Source organism: Callospermophilus lateralis, chromosome 19 (assembly GCF_048772815.1).
Source record: "Callospermophilus lateralis isolate mCalLat2 chromosome 19, mCalLat2.hap1, whole genome shotgun sequence".
Lineage (NCBI taxonomy): Eukaryota > Metazoa > Chordata > Mammalia > Rodentia > Sciuridae > Callospermophilus > Callospermophilus lateralis.
The window spans coordinates 34,144,974-34,170,021 of NC_135323.1; the positions used below are offsets into that span (position 1 = coordinate 34,144,974).

General features: G+C 36.0%; 1 protein-coding gene and 1 pseudogene across 1 annotated transcript in view; one reads left to right on the forward strand and one right to left on the reverse strand.

Annotated features, from left to right (window-relative positions):
• Positions 1–25,048, forward strand: part of Sdk1 (sidekick cell adhesion molecule 1) — an 866,268-nt gene that overhangs the window by 59,241 nt on the left and 781,979 nt on the right. The gene's annotated exons all lie outside the window — the stretch shown is intronic.
• Positions 15,696–16,146, reverse strand: LOC143385339 (26S proteasome non-ATPase regulatory subunit 10 pseudogene; annotated as a pseudogene).

Below are 25,048 nucleotides of genomic sequence, written 5' to 3' on the forward strand. Positions count from 1 at the left end.
TAATGTTAGATCATATGTTTGTTCACTTTTTATTCTTTTAATGAGTGAACTTAATGCAGTGAACTTTTCTTTTAGCACTGTCTTCAGAGTGTCCCAGAGATTTTGATATGTTGTATTGGTATTCTCATTTACCTCTAAGTATTTTTTTTATTTTATCCTTGATTCCTTCTGCTATCCAGTCATCATTCAATAATGTATTATTTAGTCTCCAGGTGTTAAAGTAGCTTCTATTTTTTTATTTTGTCATTGTTGGCAATATTACATTTTCTAATTTCATTCCATTATGATATACTATAATACATGGTATTTATACATTTTTTTTTTGTATTTACTAAGAGTCACGTTGTGGCATAAGAATAAGATATGGTGTATTTTAGAAAAGGATTTTGTGCTGCTGAGAAGAAAGTATATTCACTCACTGATGGATGAAATAGTCTATATATGCCTGTGTATGCCTGTTTAGTATAAATTACTGATTGTATTATTTAGTTCTATAGTTTCTTTTTTTTTTTTTAATTTATTTTTTAGTTCTTGTCGGACACAACATCTTTGTATGTGGTGCTGAGGATCGAACCCGGGCCGCACGCATGCCAGGCGAGCGCACTACCCCATGAGCCACATCCCCAGCCCATAGTTCTATAGTTTCTTTATGTTTTTTTTTTTTTTTTTTTTTGGGAGGGGATACTGGGAATTGAACTCCGGGGTACTTGATCACTGATCCGCATCCCCATCCCTATTTTGTTTTATTTAGAGACAGGGTCTCCCTGAGTTGCATCACGCCTCACCTTTGCTGGGACTGGCTTTGAACTAGCAGTTCTCCTGCCTCAGCCTCCCAGGCTCCTGGGATTACAGATGTGTGCCACCCCACCCAGCTTTATTTAGTTTTTGTTTGGAAGATCTGTGCAGTACTGAGAGAAGTGTGTTAAAGTCACCCCCTATTACAGCATTCTAGTGTGTTTGATTCTTGAAATTGAGAAGGGTTTGTTTGTATATAGATGCTTCATTGTTTGGGGCATAAATATTTATAATTGTTATGTCTAGTTGATCTATAATTCCCTTAAGCAATATGAAATGTCCTTCTGTGTCCCTTCTTATTAACTTTGGTTTGAAGTCCACTTGATCACATATGAGGATGGAAACCCATGCTTGTTTACATGATCCATGTGAGTGATTATGTTTTCCCCATACTTTAACCTTCAGTCTGTGGATGTCTTCGCCAATTAGGTGGGGACAGCATATTATTGGGTCTTGTTTTTTAATATCTGCCTGTCTATGTCTTTTTAAAGACTTTTAAAAAATTTTAGTTGTAGATGGGCACAATACATTTATTTATTTATGTGGTACTGAGGATTGAACCTAGTGCCTCATACATGTGAGGCAAGTGATCTACCACTGTGTCACAACCCCAGCCCAGTCTTTTTCTTTTGATTGATAGTTTTAGGCTGTTAATATTCAAGGTATTATTATGATTTGTATTCTTGGCCATTTTGTTTTATTTCTCATTTTTCATTTGACTTAGTTTCTCCTTTGATTGACTATTTTTTTAGTGTATTTCCTCCCTTCAGTGGTTTTTAATTTTTCTTTTTTTACTTCATCCTCATGGAATATTTTCTTATGAATGTTTTGTAGTATAGGCTTTCGAGATGGAAGGTTTTTATTTCATCTTTAAATCTGAGACTTAATTTTGGTGGATATAAAATTCTTGATTAGCATCCATTTTCTCTCAGAGCTTGAAATATATTATTTCAGCATCTCCTAACTTTGAGCGTCGGGGTTGAGAAATCCGTTGAGATCTGAATTGGTTTCCCCCTAAACAAAATTTGATTTTTTTCTGTCACAGCTTTATGATTCTGTATGTTAGTATTTCTCATTATAATGTGCCTTGGTGTGGGTCTGCTGTAATTTTGTACATTTGGGTACCTGTAGGTCTATTTCATTTCATTTTTCCATTTCATTCTTTAGGTTTGGAAATTTTTCTGGTATTATGTCATTGAAAAGATTGTGCACTCCTTTGTTTTGTATCTCTGCTCCTTCATCTATCCTGATAACTCTTAAATTTGGTCTTTTCATGTTATCCCATAATTCTTGGAAGATCTGTTTGTGGTTTCTTACCATCTTCTCTGCATGGTCAACTTTATTGTCAATATTACATATTTAGTGTTCATCTCCTGAGGTTCTGTCTTCGAAGGGGTCTAGTTTGTTGTTGATGCTTTGCATTGAATTTATAATTTGTTTTATTGATTTCTTTTGAGTAAATCTGCTTGTTTTTTCTCAGAATTTCTAACTCTGTATTTTCTCTTTGGTTTCTAAACATTTGTGGCAAGAATGCTTATTTCTCCTTTAGTACTTCTGTGTTTCTTATTCTTTGGTCCACTTTCTCGCCCCACCTACAAATAGACTTTCTTCTAATTTTTTTTCCGTTTCATCTTCTTGCTCCATCTTTTTCTCATTTTCCTCTATGAAAGACCCCTGAAGATCCCAACCATTGGAAATATGAAAGTAAGGGACCACACCAGGTAGTCCAGAGATTGGTTTATTCAGCGCAGCCTACAGTAGAGGTAGAATCCTCTGCAGCAGCAGCAGTGTGGGTGTAGGGACTTATATAGCCCCTAAGGGAAATGTGCGTGTTACAATTGGCCAGGTGATCCTAAGTGCCTGTTGTTAGTTCCCTATTGGGCTCCTGGACCAGTGATGGTCCTTTGACAGGCTCTTTTGGCAGGCTATTTCTCCTAATCAGGAAGAAGCCTAGAACCCTAGAGACGGCTGCCATTGTTGGGCCGTGGCCCGGCCCTGTCCTGACTCTGTGCCCAACACTCTATCCCTTCGTTCTTAGGGTTTCTTTCTCCTCTTCTGCCCTGTATTGATTTCTGGCATCTTCTCTCTTCATCCTATTTGATTCACTCTACTTAAAGCTATACTTTGACCATCTCTTCTTGGTTTATTTTTTAAAAATTATTTATAAATGTCAGCAGTTCAAATAGGATACAAGCAGGTATACTTCCTGATGCATTACCTGTGGCCATATATTTAGAATCATTGGCTACAACTCTCCTTTGGTCCTGCCAAGTAGGTAGGATATTTACTATGGGTTTATCTCTGGGTAAAACTGTAGTTGTTTCATGAGCAGTATAGCTGGGCAACTTTCTAATCTCAATCAGTTAAAAATAACTAGATTTTTACATGCTCTACTGACAATATATGCTGAAAGTCAGCTGTATGCATAACTGGAAAAATTTAAAGTCAGCTGTATGCATAACTGGAAAAATTTAATTTTTTTAGTGTTATTGTTAGTGTTCAAGATCTATACCTTGGAGCAGGTTAAGCTTTCAGTGGTAGTCCTTATTTTTTCCACATTTAATTATGTTTTGGTACCCATGCTTTATCGTTAAATTCTCAGACCTAAAGGATTTAAAGTTTATTATCACAATTTTAGAGCATTATGGAAAGAAAGAAAAATAATTTTCCTGAGTGAAGGGACCTTGTTCCTATAATAGCATTTTGATCTGAGGACTATGCTGTGATAAATAACTCTTCCTGTAGAATCTGGATGAAATTAACCCTGGGAGAACCCTATATATCCCTGAGGCACTAGGTGGCCAGTTATGATTGCATGTAATCTGTTTTCACACAGTTTGGTACACAAATGCATGTGTGAGGTTAGTGGAAATGCAGGCTGCCTTCACTTTTTTTGAAAAAATCTTTCTGAAGACTCATTTTGGAGAGGATTTTTCTAACACTTGCTTGAATTTTCTCTTTTTGTCATCTTGATAATTTTACTGTTTGAGTAGGATTTTTGTTGTGTTTGAATATTAATATATATCAGCAGAATAATTTATAATTATTCTTGGATTCACCATTGCTAAAGGAACACTTTTTTGTTCATATTTTCCTGTATCATTACAAGCTCCATTAAGATATTAAGGCTTAAATATTTTCAAGTATAATTTATTTTTTCCTCCTAAACTTCTGAAGGAACACATGGTTTCAACTTCATTAATTTATAGAAAATAAATTTGCATTTATTTTGCATGTGAACTTTCTGCACAGTGAAGTAGTATTGAAAGGTATAATTAACTTGAAGAAAACAATATTTACTGAGAAATATGGTTGTATAACCAGTTTTCTTCCTGGAAGATATTTTCATGAACCATTTAGAAGGTACCTTTTGTGATTATTGTTTATACTTTCCTGTTTAGTTTTCCATGCTTGTTTTACCAGACTTCTAAGGAAAACTTGGATAATTTTAGGATGATAATTGCTGGTATCTCATGTCAATGTGGTTTAACCATTTAAAGTTTTATTTATTCCATTAAGTCAAGTTTATTTTGAGACAACTGTAGATTTATATGCAGTTGTGTTACGAGAGAGAGAGAGAGAGAGAGAGAGAGAGAGAAAGAGAGAGAGAGAGAGGGGGGCAGCCTCTGTCCACTTTATGTAGCGTCCCCCTCCCCAGTGGTCACATGCTGACATTGAAATTGATATAGCCCAGGTATAGACCATTTCCATCATAAGAACCCCTCATGTTGACCTCTGATTGCCACACCTATTTTCTTCTGCTGCCTTTCCTACCACTCCTGGCCACCACTAATTCGTTGTCATTTTTATGAATTTATCGTTTCAAGAATCTTTTACAAATAAGAGCATTCTATGGAACTTTTAAGGATTTAAAAAAATTTAACATAATTCTTTGTTGATTCATTCAGTTTGTTGTGTATAATAATAGCTTATTCCTTTTTACTACTGAGTAGCATTCCATGGAATTTATGTATCATAGTTTGTTGAGCTGTTCATTCATCAAGGGCATACAAGTTATTTCCATGTTTTGGCTCTTACAGATAAAGCTGTTATAAGCATTTGTGTATAGGTCTTTTTTTCCTTCTTTTTTTAAATGATAAATTCCCAGGAATATGATGGCTGGGTCATATGTCCATTACCCATCTAATGTTTAAAAAACTTTTTCTGAAGTGGCTGTATTGTTTTTTACATTATTACCAGTAATGTATGAATGACCTAGTTTTTCCATACCCTCATTAGCATTCAGTGATGTCATTGCAGTGGTTCCCTTTAATGCAGGGTTATGTTCCAAGACCCACAGTGGATAGTTGAAGTCAAGGATGGTGTTAACTCTATATGTACTATGCTTTTTCCCATACTGTGCTAATTTTAATTCATAAATGAGGCCCAATGTAAAATAAACAACTAACCATAAACTGTAATAAAATTATTTAAAACTTATGAATGGTTTATTTTGGAATTTTTCATTGAATATTTTTGGACCATGTTGACAAAGGTAACTAAAACCATGAAAAGTAGGGGAACTATTGTACCTTGTATTTTAGTCATTTTGAGAGTTGTGTTGTGATACTTTGTTTTGGTTTTAATTGCATTCCCCTAATGTTGAACATTTTTCAAGTGCTTGTCATCTGTATATCCATTGACTTTGGTAAAATGCCTCTGTCTTTTCTATTTTCTAATTTGATTCTTTTTCAATGTTGAATTTTGAAAGTTCTATATATTTTAGATACTTCATTGAATGTGTGGCTTATAAATATTTTCTCCCACTCTGTAGGCTCTCTTTTCATGATCATTTTTCTTATTTGGTTTTTATTTCTTAATCATAAACTTAACTCTGAATCCATCTAGACTTAGAGGGAATAAGGAAAATCTGGAATCCAAGAACTGTTGTGAGACCACAGAGGTTATGGGATATTGCAAGCAGATGGGGTGGAAGGTTGCTTTCCTGAGCTGTAAAAGAAATGGTCTCATGGTTGAGATAAACATGAGTCAAATGTATTAGAGTTGTCCACAGTTGGCAATGATGATCTTCTATCTGGTTTTGCCATTCTTGGTCCCAAAGTGCTCCATGGCTTTGTTCATCTTTTTTTTTTCCACCTTCTGTAAACTGCATGCTTGTATCCAGCCACTCAGCCTTGGAAGTGTAGCTTAAAATCTGGGTACTGTTTGTATTTAGTCCAGCATCTGCCATGAATAAGATGTCAGAATCTGTAGGCTTTGGATGAAGTTCTTATCATAGATTTCTTCCTGTAGATGGACTTGCCTCTAGTGCCATTACAGCATATGAAGTCCACACCTTGTCACATGAGTCTTGGAAGGATTTATGTGAAAGCAGGAAACTTTATAACCAAGTCCTTTCTTTCTAGTGCCCAGGGCATGAAAGTTTTCTCTGTCTTTGGAACTTTGTCTACAAATGGCTTCAAGGAGATGTGGCCCCAAACTGGCGGTTGATGGTGACCTTGACGAACACAGTAGGATTGACCATGACTGGAAGTGGGCAGCACCAGGCAACACTGGCATCTGCAAGCTTTTCTTTTCATATTCTTGACAGAATCTTTTGCAGAGAAAAAGTCTTTAATTTTGTTGAAGTCAAATTGGTATATTTTTTTTCCTTTTATGGATCATTCTTTGGTGTCAAGACTGAATTCTGCCTGTCCTTCATTCCTAAGGATTTTCTCCTTTGTGTCTTTCTTAAATTCATAATTTTATGTGTCCCATTAAAGTCCATGATCCATTTTCAGTTATATTTTGCATACAGATTAGGGTTTTTCTTTTTTCTTTTTTTTTAATCCATGAATGTCTAATTGCTCCTACATTATATGTTGAAAAGTAAACTACTTCTATAAAGGGACAGAAGTAAATATTTTAGGTGTTTTGGGCTATATAGTCTCTCTCACAGTTACTCATGGCTAACATAAAAGTAGCTTTATATAAATGAATATAGTAAAACTTATATTTGCAAAAATAGGTGGGGGATGGGAGGAGAAGGGAAAGAGTAGGCATATTTGGTCCATGGGCCGTAAGCTGCTGGTGTGGGCACTAGATTGTCATAATTTAACTCTCCTTCAGTCTGTTTAACTGCCCATTTCCTTGTTGTTAGTTTGAGTTCAGTCAAATCACAGTTACCTTAAAGATAAAATCTTAATATAGCCGTATCCCTCCAGGGACAGCAGTATATTGTTTGGGTGATGATGATTAGGTCTTGTTTACTTCATTTTTAAACTATTATTTTATTTATAAACCACTGTAACAAAATTGAAGAACAAAATGAATATTGGGAAAATGTTTCTCTCAGAAAGTCAGAATAATTAGAAAATTCTTAAATTTATTGAATGTTTTTGTTGCTAACAATATTCCCTTTAAGGTTGAAAATTGCTGAGAAACTATTAAAAAGTGATATAGCCACATCATCAGCTCTACTGCAGAAGTCATAATTATGAGAGAGTGATCTGCAATAGGAAGGAGTTCTGTCACATATTTATGAGTATTTTATAGTCCTCCAACTAAAATTAAGCCCAATGATAATGACTTCTGTGAATACAAAGATCTGAAATAAATGAAAAATGTAAGAATGAGTCCATTATAGGAGGCATGATTGTGTCTGCTGTTATGAAGAAAAGAAAGGGCTTTTAGGACTCTTCTGAGAGCTAGAAACTGTGTACACCTGCCATTGACACCCTTTCTAGGAGATGGATGATTAAGTGAACATTTAAAAATTACCTGTTGCCCAGGTAATCCCTTTTCTGGGAAACATTTATTCTCTTCTATATGGTATTGGAGGGATTGCATAGTCAGTATCTCTTACTCTCATATTTTCATCCAGTTTTCATAGCTTTGAAGCAGAACACTCAGTGTGGAGTAGAGAAGATAGAATGCAAATGATGCTTTGAGAATTGAATCAGCACAGAGGGGTTTAGGTCACGGGATGGTAGGATTGAAGGGCAATTAGGATTGTTGCAGAGGAGACCCACTAGAAACCAGGACTTTGTCAAATGTGTGCCATTTGGACCTTTGGTGTCTACTCATCATTTCTACTTCTAGAAGTGAGAAGTGTTATGATGGAACCTGGCACTGCTTCTATTCCCACTCCATTCTACATCCCCTGGGCTGTTATGAGACTCAGTACAATGATTAATGCAAGGCACTTGGAACAGTGCTTGATACATAGTAGAAACTAAACAGAAGATGTTTCATCTAGTATTTGATTACTGATATATATAACATAAATATTGTTACCTATTGTCTCTGTGTATAAGAGAGGAAATTTATCATTCTGTGAATTGTGTTGTCTCAAGTTATAATATCTGTTTACATTGTACTTTTTCCTGGTGTCTCATTTAATATAAATAATGAAAATAAAGTTTTATTGAATCAGTCATGCTCATTCATTTTATGCTATCTGTGGCCACTTTTGCTCTTAATCTACAAGCTGAGTAGATGTTACGGATTATATGGCTTGCAAAACAAAATAATGTTTGGCCCATTATAAGTAAGGTTGGTAAAAGTAAATGTTCTCAATTATAGAGCAGCTTTTGGAAACCACTTAGTTATCTTTTCTTTTACATCTCACACTGAAGCAAATAAAAACAGATAACATGAAACGAGATGTTTCCTCTGGTTTTCATTTATATTGCTACTGAAGAGTTGATTTTGAAGAATTATGGTGAATCAGTAAAACATTACCACTTGTAGTAACCTGTGTGAATTAATTTGAAGGTTTGAAGTTATTCCTTTATTTATAATGAAAAACCTATAAAATTTGTGGTATATTGCTTCTGACTTATTAAAAATAAATCTTTATTCATATTTATGGCATGTAATATTTCACTTTCTTAATGTGAGTATTTCAGGACAGTGTGGAGCCCAACTAGCTTGCACTTGTAGCACAGCACTCTAGGCCAGGGGCAGAGGGGTGGGGTTGGGGGATGGTGGTGGCAAGTGGCCTTCATCCAGAAGGACAATTTAACACCAAAGGAATAGGACTTTTACAATGTCTTTAAATTAACATTACTGTGATCTTATTTGGATTCAGAGCATGACATGGGCTTAAGATAAAGTTGGAATTTAGACCTGATTTTGAGTGGAGATATGCATATGGCTTTAGTGAGTGCAGTTTGATAGTTAATATCTAAAACAGATCTGCTTCATAAGTACATGGGTTTTCAGCACTGTCTTCTCACTGGCAGGGGAGTATCAGATGAGTGGTGTTTCCAGACAGCAAAGCAGATGGCTCATGTTCAGCAGTACAGGGTGTGCCAACCAAGAGACAGCCACACAAATGCTAGCCTTAGGGAGAAAAGACAATTGCCATTAGTTGGTCTTTATAAGTCTGTATCCTGACTTCAGAATGATGTGAAAAGTAATTTGTCTTTTTTTTTTTTTTTTTAAAAAAAAGCATGCATTAAATGTATAAGTGCAGGCTGTGATTTGAGTTATCACTAAAATGGTGGAAGATGATATACTTATTTCAAATAGGAAACCACCTCTTAATGTTTGACATTTTGGGCATAACATGGTGACACATGACTTGGGCCTGATATACTACTAACAAATTCTTATTAAAGTATCCACAAAGATGACAAACATAGCAGTTGCCCTGTAAAGCAAAAGCCATATGCAGTATGGTTGGTGGAATGGATTAAGAATAGTCTTGGACCACATAGCATATGTTTCATTTTCTGAGCTCGAGTAGGATGGATGGCCCTACAAAAGGTAGGGCATATTTAAAACTTAGGTAGTGTGTTTACGTTTTGGAAGCTTGAGGAATATGCTGAGTGGCAAAGGTTTATCACTGTGAACCCTGTCATGCCAGGGTCTTTCACCTCTTTCCATCTTTACTTGTTCTTTTCTTTTCACTTTGATTTACATCTGTAGCTTTCAATGTGCAGCCCAGCAGCAGGAATGTGAGGGAAATGCAAAGGGTGCCCACCATCCTGGGTGCAAGTCACACCAGCTACAGCTCGGGCTATAGCTCAGTTGTAAAGCACTTGCCCAGCATTCCTGAGGCCCTGGACTCTACCTGTAGTGCTGTGTGTATGTTGGGGGTGGGAGGGGATGAATTGGAAAGCATTTGAAGCTAGTGTGGAAAAAGGGAGAGAATTGCATTCTGTGTGCTTGTGGTGCATGTGACAACTGACAGGAGGGCCTGACTCAGCAGGAAGTTGTACTCTTTCCAGATGCCTGGAAGGAATGTCTGTCACATGTTACCAGTCAGGCTGAGGATAGAGCACATATTATTTCAGTTCTAATCCTGAAAGGAGAGCTGGCTAGCGGTTAGTGGACATTGAGGACACTAAGGATGTATTAACCTGTCTGTGCAGGATTCTGTCATCTAGATTGTCACCAAAGTGAGTGTCTAGGGAAGAAGCCTCACGTGTGGCTTATGAAGCATCTACAATACAAAGGAAAGGAAAGAATGGTGTGTGTCTCTGAATATGATTATGTGTGAAAAACGGTTAACAAATTTAGTAATTTAGCATAAGTCCCCTGGTGTCTTAAGTGGAAAAAGATCACAGTCCTAAGAAGAAAAGAAAACAGAGGGTCCTAAGGAGCAGCCTGAGATGGAAAGCTGTCAAAGAGGCTGGTTGAGATAATTGAGTGCAGAGAAATCACCATTTCAGTGAGACTTAAAATGGAGGCTGTGGAAGAAGATTCAGATCTCTGAAAATGGAAGAGTCATATGGATGACAAACTTGAACACTCCCAGAATGCACAGAAGAAATAGGCAAAGATTTGCAAATGAGGAAAGTGGGTGTGGAGGGCAGATAAAGGCCTTTAACTGGGAGGTGTTCCAGAACTGGAAGCCAGAGCATTTATCAGAACAATCAAGATGAACTTTCCTGCACCAAAGAAAAGTGTGAGTAAATAGCAAAAGGACCCCTGAGAATCAGCCAAAATTAATGGAAAAGTTTCCTGCTTAGACCTGCCTAGCAAAATATTTGAATTTTAGGGATAAAGCAGTCCCCCAGGAGGTAAAGCAGGTTACCTGTAAAAGAACACAAATTAGGTTTATCTCAGGCATCTCATCTATTAAATGCCTGATGTGTATAAGCCTGTGGCCCAGAACTGTTTTCAGATACTTTACTAATGTACTATTTAATGAGTAAACATGTTCTATCCATCCTTTAAAAAGTTACTTAAATTCATGTTTTTCATTTGTGATAGAGATCACTCTTGGATTTTAGCTTATTTCTCATATTTTGAAGGAAGAAGGTGGCATGAAGTCTTACTATCTCCTGACCTTTAGGGAAATTGGTATATATTTATGTGTCATATCTTATAATTAGTGGTTAGCAGTACAGGGTAGGCTATTTTAACTTATCAGGAAATCAAGTCATCCAAAGGAAAATGTATCCTGAATTACAGTTAGAGAATTAAAAGCCCGCTCATTAAAACAAACAAACAAAAAATCTAACTATATACATCTTTTATGAAAGGCACTTTCAAATAAAGTGACTCAAAGGCTTAAAGAAATTGATAAATGCAAACAAAGAATGTGAGTATTCTAAGATAAAGCATTAAAATTGGACAAAGTTGGGCATGGTGGCCTATAACTTGGGAACCTGAGGCAGGAGAATTGGAAGTTCTAGGCCAGCTTGGGTAATTTAGTGTGGCCTTGTCTCAAAAATTGAAATGGATTGGAATGTATATCTCAGTGTAGAGTGTTTTGCCTGGCATGTGCGAAGTCCTGAGTTCAATCCCCAGTACTATAAAAACAACAAAGTGTGTGTGTGTGGTGGGGGGGCACTATGAAGACAAAAGGCATAAGCCACAATAAATACCATGAATTTTTATAAGCTACATCATAGTAAACATTATTGGGAATGCAAAGTAAGAGTAATGAGACACTACCTCTCTTTGACAGATGAAGTGACACAGTGGGGAAAGATAATAGAGATTGTAAATCCCCTAATATTAAGGATGACTGAAGGGAAATACATTGAGACTTGTACCCTGTAAACACTTTCTTTCTAGGACCACAGGAAATTTTGTTTTTATTCTAGGCCATAAATAATCTAAAACTTGAACAAACTAAAAATGATGCAAAATTTATTCTCTGACAGTAGTGAAATTTCAAAAATATTACATAGGCATAAAATCTGATTTTTTATGATTTTCATATCTCCCAAGTCATTTCCTAAGTAATTCTTGATTGGGTAAAAGACATATGCAAAACTGCAATTATAAATTTTCTAGAAAGAATTTTGTAGTAGAATACATATTAACACTGAGATGTGATTAAAGAAGCAAAATAGAGAAAATTATAATGTTTAGATACTGATTTTTTTTTAAGAAAAAGGGAATAAAAGTCATGCATTGCAGATTAGACATTAAAAAGTAAAAGAAATCATAAGGAATACTATTAAAGTTAAATAAAGAAATATGCACAAAACCATTAACAGTACAGCTGATAAATCTAAGGACTTTTCTTTGGGGAAAAATTCCAATATTTTAAGTAAGATTTTGGGTAATCTTACAGGGCAAACAACATAGAAAATAAGGAATGAAAAAATATATGTGACCATGAATTTGAAACAAAGTAGATACTTTTCTAGAAAAATATAAATTGCTCACTGTTTCCCTGCAACACACAGGCCCAGAATTTTTCTTGGTAAATGAAGGGATCATACCTGTGCTAACTTAAATTATTCCTAACAGACATAGCAGTGTTTGTTTTTATTTATTTTTTTAACCCTTTGCCACATTATTGGTTGTCTTACTAGCTTCCATTAGCCCTTGCTTTCTTCCTATAAAGCTTCATGATTTTGTCAGGAATCCATTCCATCCTCGGCTTCATGGTTTGGGCTCCTAGATTTAAGAGCTAACTAATGGGAAAGAAATTGTCATAGCACTGTTGAAAAGACTATTCAGTGGGAAAGAAATAGTCTTTTTAACAGGTGGTGATAGAGTAATTGCATATTCAAATGCAAAAAAAAAAAAAAAGGAACCGTACCTTATACCCTACACAAAAATTAACTCAAGATATATTACAGACCTAAATTTAAGAGTTGAAATGACAGAACTTTTAAAGGTAAACCTGGGGTTAAGTAAGTACTTTCTTAGAAATGATATGAAAAAATGATAAAAGAAAAACTTGATAAATTTAATTTAGTCAAAATTGAAAACCGCTGTGCTTCAGAACACAGTTGCCTCCTAAACCAATTTGAAGCTAGGAAGAGAGCTAATATGAGGACAAATTTCATGCTCTGAAAATGGCAGAGTTGTGGGGGAGAACTACCTGGGTTCTAAAGAACATCTTGGACCTCTGGTCTAAGGAACCTGGAAATGGTTCTTCCTCTGGCTGTATCTTTATGTGGGGATGATCAGTCTGTTATCAAAGTGGAATTTTTGTTACTTGTTCCTCAGTACATATTAAGTGATACACAATGACAAAGAGCTAGGCTAGGGAGATAGTCTGTGGTGTAGGACTGTACATTGTAGGCTGTCCTGGCAGAATTGCAAATGCGTGAAAGTGATAGATTTTATTTTAAAATATAGATCTAAATTCTAACATTTCAGAAACTAAGATTTTTATTGTATTCCTAATTTAAAAATATAAGAACATAACATAGGGGGAAAAATTAAGACTTTCGATGTTGAAACTTAACATTTTTAAACAGAATCCAGCAAAAAAAATTAGAATTGATTTTTTTTAAAGAGAGAATTTTTTAATATTTATTTTTTGGTTTTGGTGCACACAACATCTTTATTTTTATATGGTGCTGAGGATCGAACCCAACGCCCCGTGCTTGCCAGGCGAGTGCGTTATTGCTTGAGTCACATCCCCAGCCCAAGAATTGATTTTAAAAAATTAGAATATATTCTATTTAGTATTATCAATGATTGAGTAGTGTGAAGGAATTTTATATCATTCAAGTTAGGAACAAGTGAATGAAGGGAAAACTCATAAGTCTTGATAGATGTTAGGAAGTTATTCAATAAAATTTAATATTTATTCCTTTTAAAAAGAAAACCTCTAATAACATAAGGACTGAAGAGTGTTTCCCATCTTAACATAGTCAGATGTGTCTTAAATTAATAGTCAATATTTTTTATGCTGAAGCCCTAGAAACGTTTACTTCAAATTCCCAAATACGGTTATCAGTGCCATTTTAATATTTTTTGGTGTGGAAGTGTGATATGTTGTTATTTAACCCTGGAAAATATATAGTAAATGGCAAAAAAGAGGAAGCAGAATTAGTGAAATTTGAAAATACAATCGGAAAAATAAAAGTGAACAAAATTTTCACATAATGCAATACTCTTGTACACACCAACAATAACCACTTATAATCAATAATAGAGGAGACCTCATTCATCATTTCAAATCAAAAAGCTTGAAGTAAACTTTGTAACATTTCTTAACATATGATTTTATGTTAAGAAAACTGCAGCATTTTAAAGAGGCATAAAGACTTGAAAACCTGAAGTCCTATCTTATTTTTACATAAGAATAGTCAACTTTGTAAAATATCAGTGTTGGTTTCTAAATTCAATGTAATCCCAATCTAAATTGTGCATTTTTTACAACTTGATGTTCTGATACCAAAGGTAGTTGGAGTAGTGGAGGTCTTTGGATTCACAGCATTGTATGATTTGTAATTGGAGGGCTGGTTGATGGGGAGATGATCTGAGTCTAGTATTGGGACTATTGCTTCAAGTCATTCCCTTAGTAGCAAGGCTCCCTCGCTTAACTGATGTTATTTCTTTCTACTTGGCACCTGACAACTTTCTGGAAGACTTGAGACTCCTCCTCTGACAGAAGACAATCTGAAAGATTGTCATCAGCTACTGAGCTTAATAAAAAGGTTTTTTTTTTTCTTCCTTGGCTTTCAGCCTTCATCTTTGCTTTGTCTTTGGGGAGTTTAACTGCTTTGTTTTAGCCTCTTAGCCAATCAAAACCCTGGAGGCAGTGCATTCTGCCTTTTCCTCTGGAAGATCCCCATGGTCTATCTGAGGCACACTCTAGGATCTTCCTCCTTCCTATGTCCTTGGCCACTGTACTTATGTCTCCCCAATTTCCCTATGGTATATATATTTTTTCTTTCAATATTTTATTTTTTTAGTTCCTGAAATACAAATCAAAATACCTTTTGGTTACATATCATTTGAACAAGCTTGATATTCTTTTCAATACATGGTGAACCAATACAGGTACTTTAACATTTCCTTTTTAAACACAATACATCTTGTTTTGGAGGAAAACAGCTTATCAGAAAGATGCATGGGTACATACAGTTATTGATATACCCACCAACTTAAAATTTGGTTCTAGAGTATATCAGTATTCCTCCTACAACAAAAATAAATTAATCCTCACCAGTTGAAAAAACAGAAATATTTGGCATAGGCTTCTGAGTGAGCTTGAAAAACAAGTTGTGTTTCAACTCAATAGAGGAACATAACAAAATCCACCTAGAAACATCTGACAGAAAAACTGGTCTGGGATTCTTCTGCTTCAGAAGGGGAGAGAAGATATACTAGAGGGTGATGAAGACCCACAACAGTCACAGAATCACTGAGAAATAATCAAAATTTAATACAGAAGAACACAGGACAACAGTACAATTCAACAGTTATTCAGACGCCTAAAAAGCAAGTTGTAAGCTTAGAACAAGTACCTCAGCAGGAACAATACAACACATTCACACAATTTTGAAGGTGTGATATTCTGTGAACAAGTGCCTTAGGTTCTGGAACCCTGGGGACAACAAAATATACAAAGAAAGAATATATCCAAGCTGCTTAACCTTCGACCATTCTCTTGAGTATTAAACCCAGTCCACCTTTGGCCACTTGCAGGGGTGTCTTTTTTTTTTTTTTTCCTTATTCTCAATGTATATACTTGCTCCTTTGGGACACCAGCAGCTTTGCTGCTTCTATTCTCTCCTCTTCACAGGCTAAGTGTCCTTGGCTGCTGCCCAGTGCATTGCTGTAGCTTCATAATGATCCTTAGCATCTGGATTAGCCCCACCTTCTACATGACAGCAATCTCTTGCCTGGTTTTGGAGCTGCATAATGTAGGGGAGTACAGCCATTTTGATTGATGGCATTCACTTGCACACTTTTTCCCAGGAGTGCTTTTACAATTTCATCCTGGCCAGCAGAAGCAGAAATATGAAGAGGAGACCAGCCTGCATCATCTTTATCATTCACTGGCACTCCAAGTTGCAGCAAGAACTAAACAATTTCAGTATGTCCGGCTGAACATGCCCAGTGCTACGCAGTTCTGCTGTCCTGGTCAGTTCTAGTAGCTAGTGATTTATCGGCCAGGATGCTCTCCTTCATCTCCTCCAGCTTCCTGCTGTAGGCCAGGTTGCAGACCATCAGGTTAGACACACACCCCTCCATTTCGCTTTCCAAGGATCTCTGTGAAGCACTAGCGACTCCCACCTTACGTCCCAGTCTCCTGCTCCACCAATCACCTTCCCTATGGTATATCTTTACTGTCCTTTTTCACTGCTTTGAAAAAGGTAAGTTCTTTACCACTTCAGGACTTTTACAAAAGCTATAATTGTATATGTTCTGTATTTGTAACTACTGCCCCCAACCCCACCCAACCTATTCAATTGTTATTCATCCTTCAGGTCTCAGATTAAGGAGTACTGAAGAGAGTCTATGTATGACTTTTCATAATCAATTAACTCCCTTTGTTATGCTCATTGGTTTAAACCCTGTGTCATGTGATCGTGTATTTTATGCAGTCTCTTTACAGTTCAGCTTGTTACTCCATTAAAGGATAGGAACTGTGTCTCCTTAGTTTACCATTGTATATCCAACATATCTGATTGAATCTGCAACATAAGACATTTACTAAATATTTCTTGGTGAATGTGCAATCATTTAATAAAGTATTTTGAGTACCGTAATGTTATATATTTAATGGTGCTGTATCAGCATTTTCCTTACATAGTATCTGTCAAAATCCCCTGCTAGTCAGTCTGTAGTCTCCCACATATAATAAAGTTAATTTGAAATTCATTTGCAAGAATAAATATTTGGGCTTTTAGAAAAACTTGGAAAATGAACACCAATGAAGACAAACTTAACTTTATACATAAGGAACTTATGATAAAACTATAATTTTTTTAATCTTTTATTGATTTTATTTTTTTAATACACGACAGCAGTGGAATGCATTACAATTCTTATTACACATATAGAGCACAATTTTTCATATCTCTGTATATAAAACTATAAATATTAAATGTAATACTAGCTTAGGAGTAGACAGAAAATAAAATCTAGAATTAAACCAATGTATATATGGGGGTTGAGTGTATGTCCAAAATGTTTTATTTTAAATTAAATGTGTTTAATTTAAAGATGGCTCTTAATAACCTTTGCTTCCTATAATTTTTATTCTTGTATAGACCTGTCTCACATTAACTGATTATGTAACCAGGAGGATAGCATGAAAATGATAGTGTATGACTTCCAAGCTTATTCATAAAAGACTTTGCAACCTCTGTGCTTTTTTGGATTGTTCGCACTGGAAGAAGCCAGTTATTGTGTTAGGAGAACACCCAGGAACCCTATGGGAGGTCCACATGGAGAGAAAATGAGGTATTAGCCAGCCAGCATCCACTTGTTAACCATGTGAATGCCGTCTTGGAAGAAGATCTTCAGTTTTGCTGAAGCCTTTAGATACTGCAGCTCAGAGAGATATCTTGTGTACAACCTCATGAAATGTAACCAGACCAAAACTGTGGAATTAAACTTCCAGATTTCTGACCCATGGAGACTTGAAAGAGAGGTTCACTCTCATCTTGAGCTTTGGATTGATTTGTTACATAGCAGTAAGAAACTGATTGCCTTGTTCAAGAAATGGTGTTGGAACATCTTGGTAGTATTTGGAGAGAAAAGTTGCATTATTACTCTCCTCTTTGCATTTAGGAAATTCCAAATGGATCAAAAGCCTTGCTGGAAGAAAGGCTGAAAATTTTAATACTTTAAAGGTGAAAGATGACTTTCTGCTTTTATAATTATGCAATTGAACCAAAAAGTACAATTTAGAATATTTTTTTTATGACACAGGAACTCATAAACAAGTATAGACAAACCACAGATCAGGAAAACGTGAGCAATCTGTTACAAAAGGCAAATATCTTTGAGCTATTGAGAACTTGAAAAATCAATAAGACACTGTAGATAGAATGGCCAATGGCGGGAACTGGTAATTCACAGAGTAGAAATATGAGTAAATGCATGAACAGTAGTTATCTACGCAATGTAATTAAAAATAATGAAAGTTCACATTTTACCTATCAGATTGACAGATGTTAAACAGAATTTTGAATTGGCAAGGTGGTTATAAAATGTGGGTGGAAATGTAGATTCATATGATTTCCAGGTAGTCTCAGCTCTCAAAATGAGTGCTCTACTTATATAAATATATCCCATAGTAATAATTGGGCACAGATAGGAGGATTGGTACATTATTAGGAAATCCACAGTTTGTTGATCTGGTCATATTTTCTCCTTTTTCTCAAGATTTCCCCTCTTTTTCTATTTTCCTAATAAGAAATTTCTGTGGAATTTCTGAATCTCTCCTCTACTTTGCAACAGTGTACTCTTACTTTTCATATCTTTGATTTTTTTTCTCTATTAGTAACTTCTATGTTGCTAGCTCTTTTTTGCCATCCATTCTAACATTCAACCCTGCTTTGAAAATTTTATTTTGGCAATTGCTTTTTTAAAAAAATATTTTAAAATTGTAGATGAACACAATACGTTTATTGTATATTTTTACTTTATTTTTATGTGGTGGTGAGGATCAAACTCAGTGCCTCACATATGCCAGACAAGTTCGCTACCACTGAGCCACAACCCCAGCCCCCTGGCAATTGCTTTTAACTTCCAGAAATACTTTGTTTCTGATAAATTATTTTTTCTAGTATTCTGTTTTGTAAGGTGTTTAATAACTCTTGAAATCTCAGAGGATACCAGTGGAGAATTTTTTTAAAAACTTTAAATAGCTTGTTTAGAGAGAGTCCTGTTTCTTCCAGGGTCCCCCCTCCCCACACCCTTAACAAATTCCTCTCCAGGACCTACTGATGGTCCTTGGCTAACTGTTCATATTTAAGAAGGGACTGGGTTAATTAATATTGGTGGCTGTTGCAGGTTTCCTCCTTAATTATGTGGTGGTCCCTGAGAAGGGAGGGTTTACTTAAGGCTCTGTGGAAAGCATGGGGCATGTGCTTGGCAAGCTTCCCTGAAGGGTGCTGTATAGGTTGGGAGTCAGCCGGCAAACTGGCTTCCCTCCATATTGGCAATGCAAGGACTTATTAACTCAGTCATATGGTGCATCATGGTCTTATTCTCAGACAGAAATGCTCTTTTTCTCCAGCCCTTTGCTGGCTTCTATGCCTGTCTTTCATAGAAGTTAGGAGTTTTCTTTCTCTGTTCCCTCTGAAGTTCTAATATGTACATTTGGAGCTCTCCTCAGATAAATCACCTGCTTTGGGTTTCTTTTTCATCTCTGTGTTGAGGGCAGAGGGTTGTACTTACTAGCCTAGTTATCTAAACTGATTTTTAATCTGTGTGTTGCTAAACCAGTGTTGTCTGTGGTTGTTGACTCAGCTTCTCTTTGATGTGTTGGGAATGGCTTTGTTTTTGTTTGGGGCCTCAGTACCCATTGCTTTGTCTTTCTATTTTTGCCCTTTCTGTTCTCCAGGTGTTCCATAAAATGGTGCTGATGGCACCATTTTCAGGTTCCAGGATTCTTTGTTTACTTGTTTTTAAAATTTTTTTTTAAATTGTTGGACCTTTATTTTATTTATTTATTTATATGTGGTGCTGAGAATCAAACCAAGCACTTTACACACACTAGACAATCACTCCTCTACTGATCTACAGCCCAGCCCCAGGATTTTTTAATTTTTGTTAAAAGCAGTAGTCTCTCCCATCAGTTCAGGAGACTGGAGTGGGAGGGGAAATAGATACCTACGTTTTACTGACCTGTTCTTTTTGCCACAGCTGTGTTATCTCCTTGAGTTTATTCATCTTAGGGTTTCTTTCTCACTGTATTCCTTGTCTCCTCAGGTTTAGGAGAGTGTACGTGTGCAGGGGAAAATGCTAAAGTTAGGGTTGGGTTCAGATCCAGGATCTTAACTCCAAATCCCAACTTCTGATGTATCTTCTGGTTGTTCAGTTTGGTACCTCTTACATTCTGTTTGTCTACCTCAAATATTTGCTGTTTCTTGTATTTCTTTCCCTATTCATAGGTAAGAATCAACCACCAAGTATATTTGCTCTGCTCCAATGAGAATTCCTTGTCACTGGTAGCTAATGCAGGTTCTGAGTCAGGCCATGAGCCTCAGATGACTTTATAGGGGAGAAGAAGGGGAGCAGGCTGTAGAGAAGGGTCTTGATTTAGCTGTTTCATTGTTCAAGAGACTCTGTTGTCTTCTATGTTAGGATGCCTCTGTCAGAAAGCTGCACACTTGCCCTGACCTCCCACCTCTTAGCTGGAGCAGTGACTGAGTCAACTGAAAGCAGGGACTCCTGGGGAACCTGGCTCTTGTAGCCTTTAGTTTTATTTGGCAAGGCTTCATGCTAACTCCTCATAGCCTGTGCTGTACTGATATGGTATTGTTCTTAGTTGTTGCTGGGGGACTTTTCAGCTGATACAAGTTCCTGATATCCTTGTACTTCTTTAGAGTCGCCAACATTGTTCCTGTGAATTTTAAAGTTTACCAGAATTTCATGATATCTGTTCTGTAACTTGATTGTGGAGGATGATGTGCTGGGCATTAGGAAGAGAAATAGCCCGTCAAAAAGTGGATCACGTATGAACTTGTGCTGGAGACAGGCATTAAAATTTCATTTACACATGCAAAGCATGGGCATTGCACTGTGGGGACATATGAAAGGCAAACCTGAGATTGTCATGGAAGTCTACCTGGGCAATTGACAGTTGACTGGGATATAAAGGAAGTGAAAGAATGGCCAGGTGATGATGAACAGGGATAAGAGTGTTCCAAACAGAGGGAACAAGGTATGAAAAAAATCTTACAGACGATGAAGGGTCCTGCCTGCTAGTATCACTCCTGATGGATATTTAGTATTGTTATGGCTTTTTCCTGTTTCTTGTGATCTGAGTAGGATAAAAAGTTAGATGAGCCATCTTGAACTGGGACACTTCAAAGAATAATTAATTAAACTCTATAACAACAGTATGTGAAAAGCATTAATATTTACATATTATGCAATGTATGTATTAAATACTGTAAAGCAGTGATATATCAGTACTAAAAATATTTTTGGAAGATGGGGTAAAAAGTAATTTTTATTCTTTTAAACTTTTAATTTGAATTTAAGCTTTTCTATGAGGGTGGAGTATTATTACAATTGGAAAAAGTTTTTAAAGTGGTGTTATTTTATGGATTGACTTACAGTATATAAAAATGTAGAGCTTGTTAGATATATCAACTTCAGTATTATAAAGATATTATGTACTTGGAATGGCATGTGATTGGTGGCAAAACCAAGCCTGTGCAATAGAAGAAAATTACTTTATCCTCAAGAATTCTTGCTAGTCTCATGTTTCTTAAACTTAAGTAACTTAAGGCAAATGTTACATTCAGTTTTTTCAGGTTCAGCTCATATATGGTAGTTAGATCATCAGGAACCAGTTGACTTATCATCCTTATAGTGTGGCTTTGGCTTCAAATAACAAAGTGGCTGCTGTTCTTCTAGAAATTATACCTGTGGACCACCTAGGCAAAGGGGGTGCTAGTTGGATTTGTACCTTTTTGTGTAAACAAAACAAAACAAAGAAAATAATGAATGAAAACAGCTTTCACAGAAATTCCATCCATTAAACTTCCATTGACATTGCAATGGCCAGAAATGTGTCACAGAGCCATCTTTAGCTGCAAGGAAATAAGAGAAATCAAGCTTTTATGTTTCTGTTTTTAAACTAGAGCACAGTGCTGTTCAAAACAAAATCAGGGTTCTTTTAATAAAGGAGTGAGTATGATTAGGCAACTTACTCTGAGAACTCTGGAGTTACTGTTTTATAGAAGGTGATTGAAGCCAGAGCATGGTTAAGATTACTCGAAAGATATTTACAAAGTATGGGGATCTGTGAAGGAACCCTCAGGAACTTTTGGTTTGAAGGGACAGGCAAAGGAATATGTGTTCTTAGGGGTGCCAGGAAAGAATGACATTGAGGGATCAGTGTCAGCACTGGGAGAGTGGTGTGGTGTATATAAGTTGGGTAGAAGAAGGCAAAGTTTATATTTCTTATATGTTGGTAAATGTGTTCCTTTGGGAACTGAGGTATGAACTTGAGTTTTAGTAGAGGAAGCCCTTGGTGACCTTGGAGAAAAGCATTTTCAGTGGTGGCCCTAGCTACAGAGTGAAAGAGTTCTAAAGTTGTGAAAGTGGACACACATGACTCAAAGCCTAACCAAGGCCAAGCACAATGGAGTGGTGAGGGAGAAAGGTGAACTGGGGTCAAGAAAAGACTTTCTTTTCTTTTTTTTAAAGGCAGGTGATACTAGACAAAGCTTAATTTTGAGGAGGATGGGGGCCCTTGAAGATGGTTGGGAAAGGAGATCATAGAAGGGTTGTAGTCCCTAGGGAAGTGGAGGGAGTCAAGATCCAGGGATAAGCTGAGAAGGAAAGACAAAGCACCTCTGCTTCCCTGAGAGGAGGGCAGATGTGTGGACACAAGGGACTTCTGTAATTGGTGGCAGCCATAGGAGAAATAACTGGAGGGCTTTGTCTTTAGGAGACAGATGAGAATAAACCTGTCTGCTGTGTTAAGCAAAGATAGCCCGCCTCTGGTTTGAAGGGGAAGGGAAATATTGTCAATAGATGTAAGATTTCCATAGGACATGGAGTGTAGTTTTTTATGTGACTTTTTTTTTTTTTTTTTTTAAATTCCCTATAACATCTGATCATTGAGTGTTAGTCTCCCAAGGGATTGCTGTGGGTTGTTTTTTTAACTCAGTAGGTTTCTGTCATTTTTTTGTTTTTTCTTTAAAACATCTTTTTTTTTTTTTAAGTTATTGATAGACCTTTATTTTATTTATATGTGGTGCTGAGAATCAAACACAGTGCCTCACACGTGTGAGGCAAATGCTCTAAAACTGAGCCACAACTCCAGGCTGGTTTCTGTTTTATTATGTTTGTTGTCTCATGATCAGTCTGATGCTTTCATTTTGCAGCTTATTTTGGTGATCAGAAAGAACACCCTCTTATCTCCTCACTTCATCCCCAAATCATGAGTAACAACAGATAATAGCCAATGTACTCACTTTAACTTTACTAGTGAAATAGTCTTTTCAAACATTCTTATATTTCAGTTAAAAATATCATTAAAATTATGAACTTAGAAATAGGTGATTTTTTTTTAAACAATTCAAAAATCTTCAAAAAAATTTTTAAAAAAACCGTATTTCAGTGTTTGGTTACTTACAAAGCTTGTGGAGGGACTTTGGCCTTTTTTTGGGAGTGGGCTTCTGTGTTGTCAGTTATCAGTTGGATTGCATGCAAATTTGAGACACTTAAAAATTGTCTGGCTTAAAAAAATTTCTGGCTAATTGCACTGTCTGTATTGAGGATCTGATCTTAAACTGTATGGTCTTGATATTTTCATGTAATTTTTAGTTCAGGTACAAGAATTCTTTTAAAAGGCATGGACAATTAATTATGTGACCGAGAAAAATAATTTCCCCTAAGTTAATTGCACAAATTACTGTAGCCCTAAAAGGTTAATGATTGTCAAACATCTTTGATACATAGAGCTTATTAAATTCTAGTATCATTTGAATAATTTAAATAATTAGACAAGTCCTTCTTGGACAAATGGGTCTCATTGAAAGGATCACAGCAAAGAGTGTTTTTGTTTTGTTTTTTAGGGAAACATTATTAGACTTTTCACCTGGAGAACTGAAATAAGTCAGTCTTATGGATGATTACTATATTTTAAAATATGAGATATCAGGTCTGGGGTTGTGGCTCAGTGGTAGAGCACTTTCCTAGCATGTGTGAGGCACTGGGTTCAATTCTCAACACCATGCATAACTAAATGAGTAAAAAAGAACAAAAGGTCCATCCACAACTAATACTTAAAAAAAAAAAAAAAAGAGGAATTGGGACAGGAAAGGTGGTGGAATGAGATGGACATAATTATCCTAGGTACATGTATGACTGCACATATGGTGCAATGTTACATCATGTACAACCAGAGAAATGAAAAGTTGTGCTGCAGTTGTATTCAGTGAGTCAAAACGCATTCTGCTGTTATATATACCTAATTAAAATAAATTGATTAAAAATGTGACTTTTAGGTCATTTATTATCTTTCTAGCATTATTATTTTATTTTTTATTTATTTTTTTTTTAAAGAGAGAGAGGAGGGGGAGAGAAAGAGAGAGAGAATTTTTTTTTTTAATATTTATTTTTTAGTTCTCGGTGGACACAACATCTTGGTTGGTATGTGGTGCTGAGAATCGAACCCGGGCCGCACGCATGCCAGGTGAGCACGCTACCACTTGAGCCACATCCCCAGCCCTCTTTCTAGCATTATTAAAGCTTATAAATTTTTAGTTTTTAAAAGATTGTTTTTTTAACATTTTTTTTACATTTTTCCACATTTTTATTGGTGCATTATAGTTGTACATAATGATGGAATTTGTTGTTACATATTTATACCTGCATATAATATAATAATATAATTCTTTTCTCTTGCCCCTTTTTAAATGTAAATTTTTTATTTATATATGACAGCAGAATGCATTACAATTTTTGTTACATATATAGAGCACAGTTTTTCATGTTTCTGGTTGTTTTTCATATTTCTGGTTGTATACATAGTATATTCATACAAATTTCTGTCTTCATACATGTATTTTGGATAGTAATGATCATCACATTCCACCATCATTAATTACCCCATGCCTCCTCCTTCCCCTCCAGTCCCTCCACCCTATCTAGAGTTTGTCTATTTCTCCCATGCTCCCTCTCCCTATCCTACTATGAATCAGCCTCCTTATATTAAAAAAAAAAAAAAAACAGTTGTTGATGGACCTTTATTTTATTTATTTGTATGTGGTGCTGAGGATCAAACCCAGTGAGTGCCTCAACTCATGCTAGGCAAGTGTGCTACCATTGAGCCACAACCCCAACCCCTAAATTTTTTATTTTATAGAGACTTAGCTTAGGCCTTAAAAATTGGGTAGAATTAATGAGCAATTATTACTGTAGATTTATGAAATGAAACTTCTTTTTTAGCTATTTA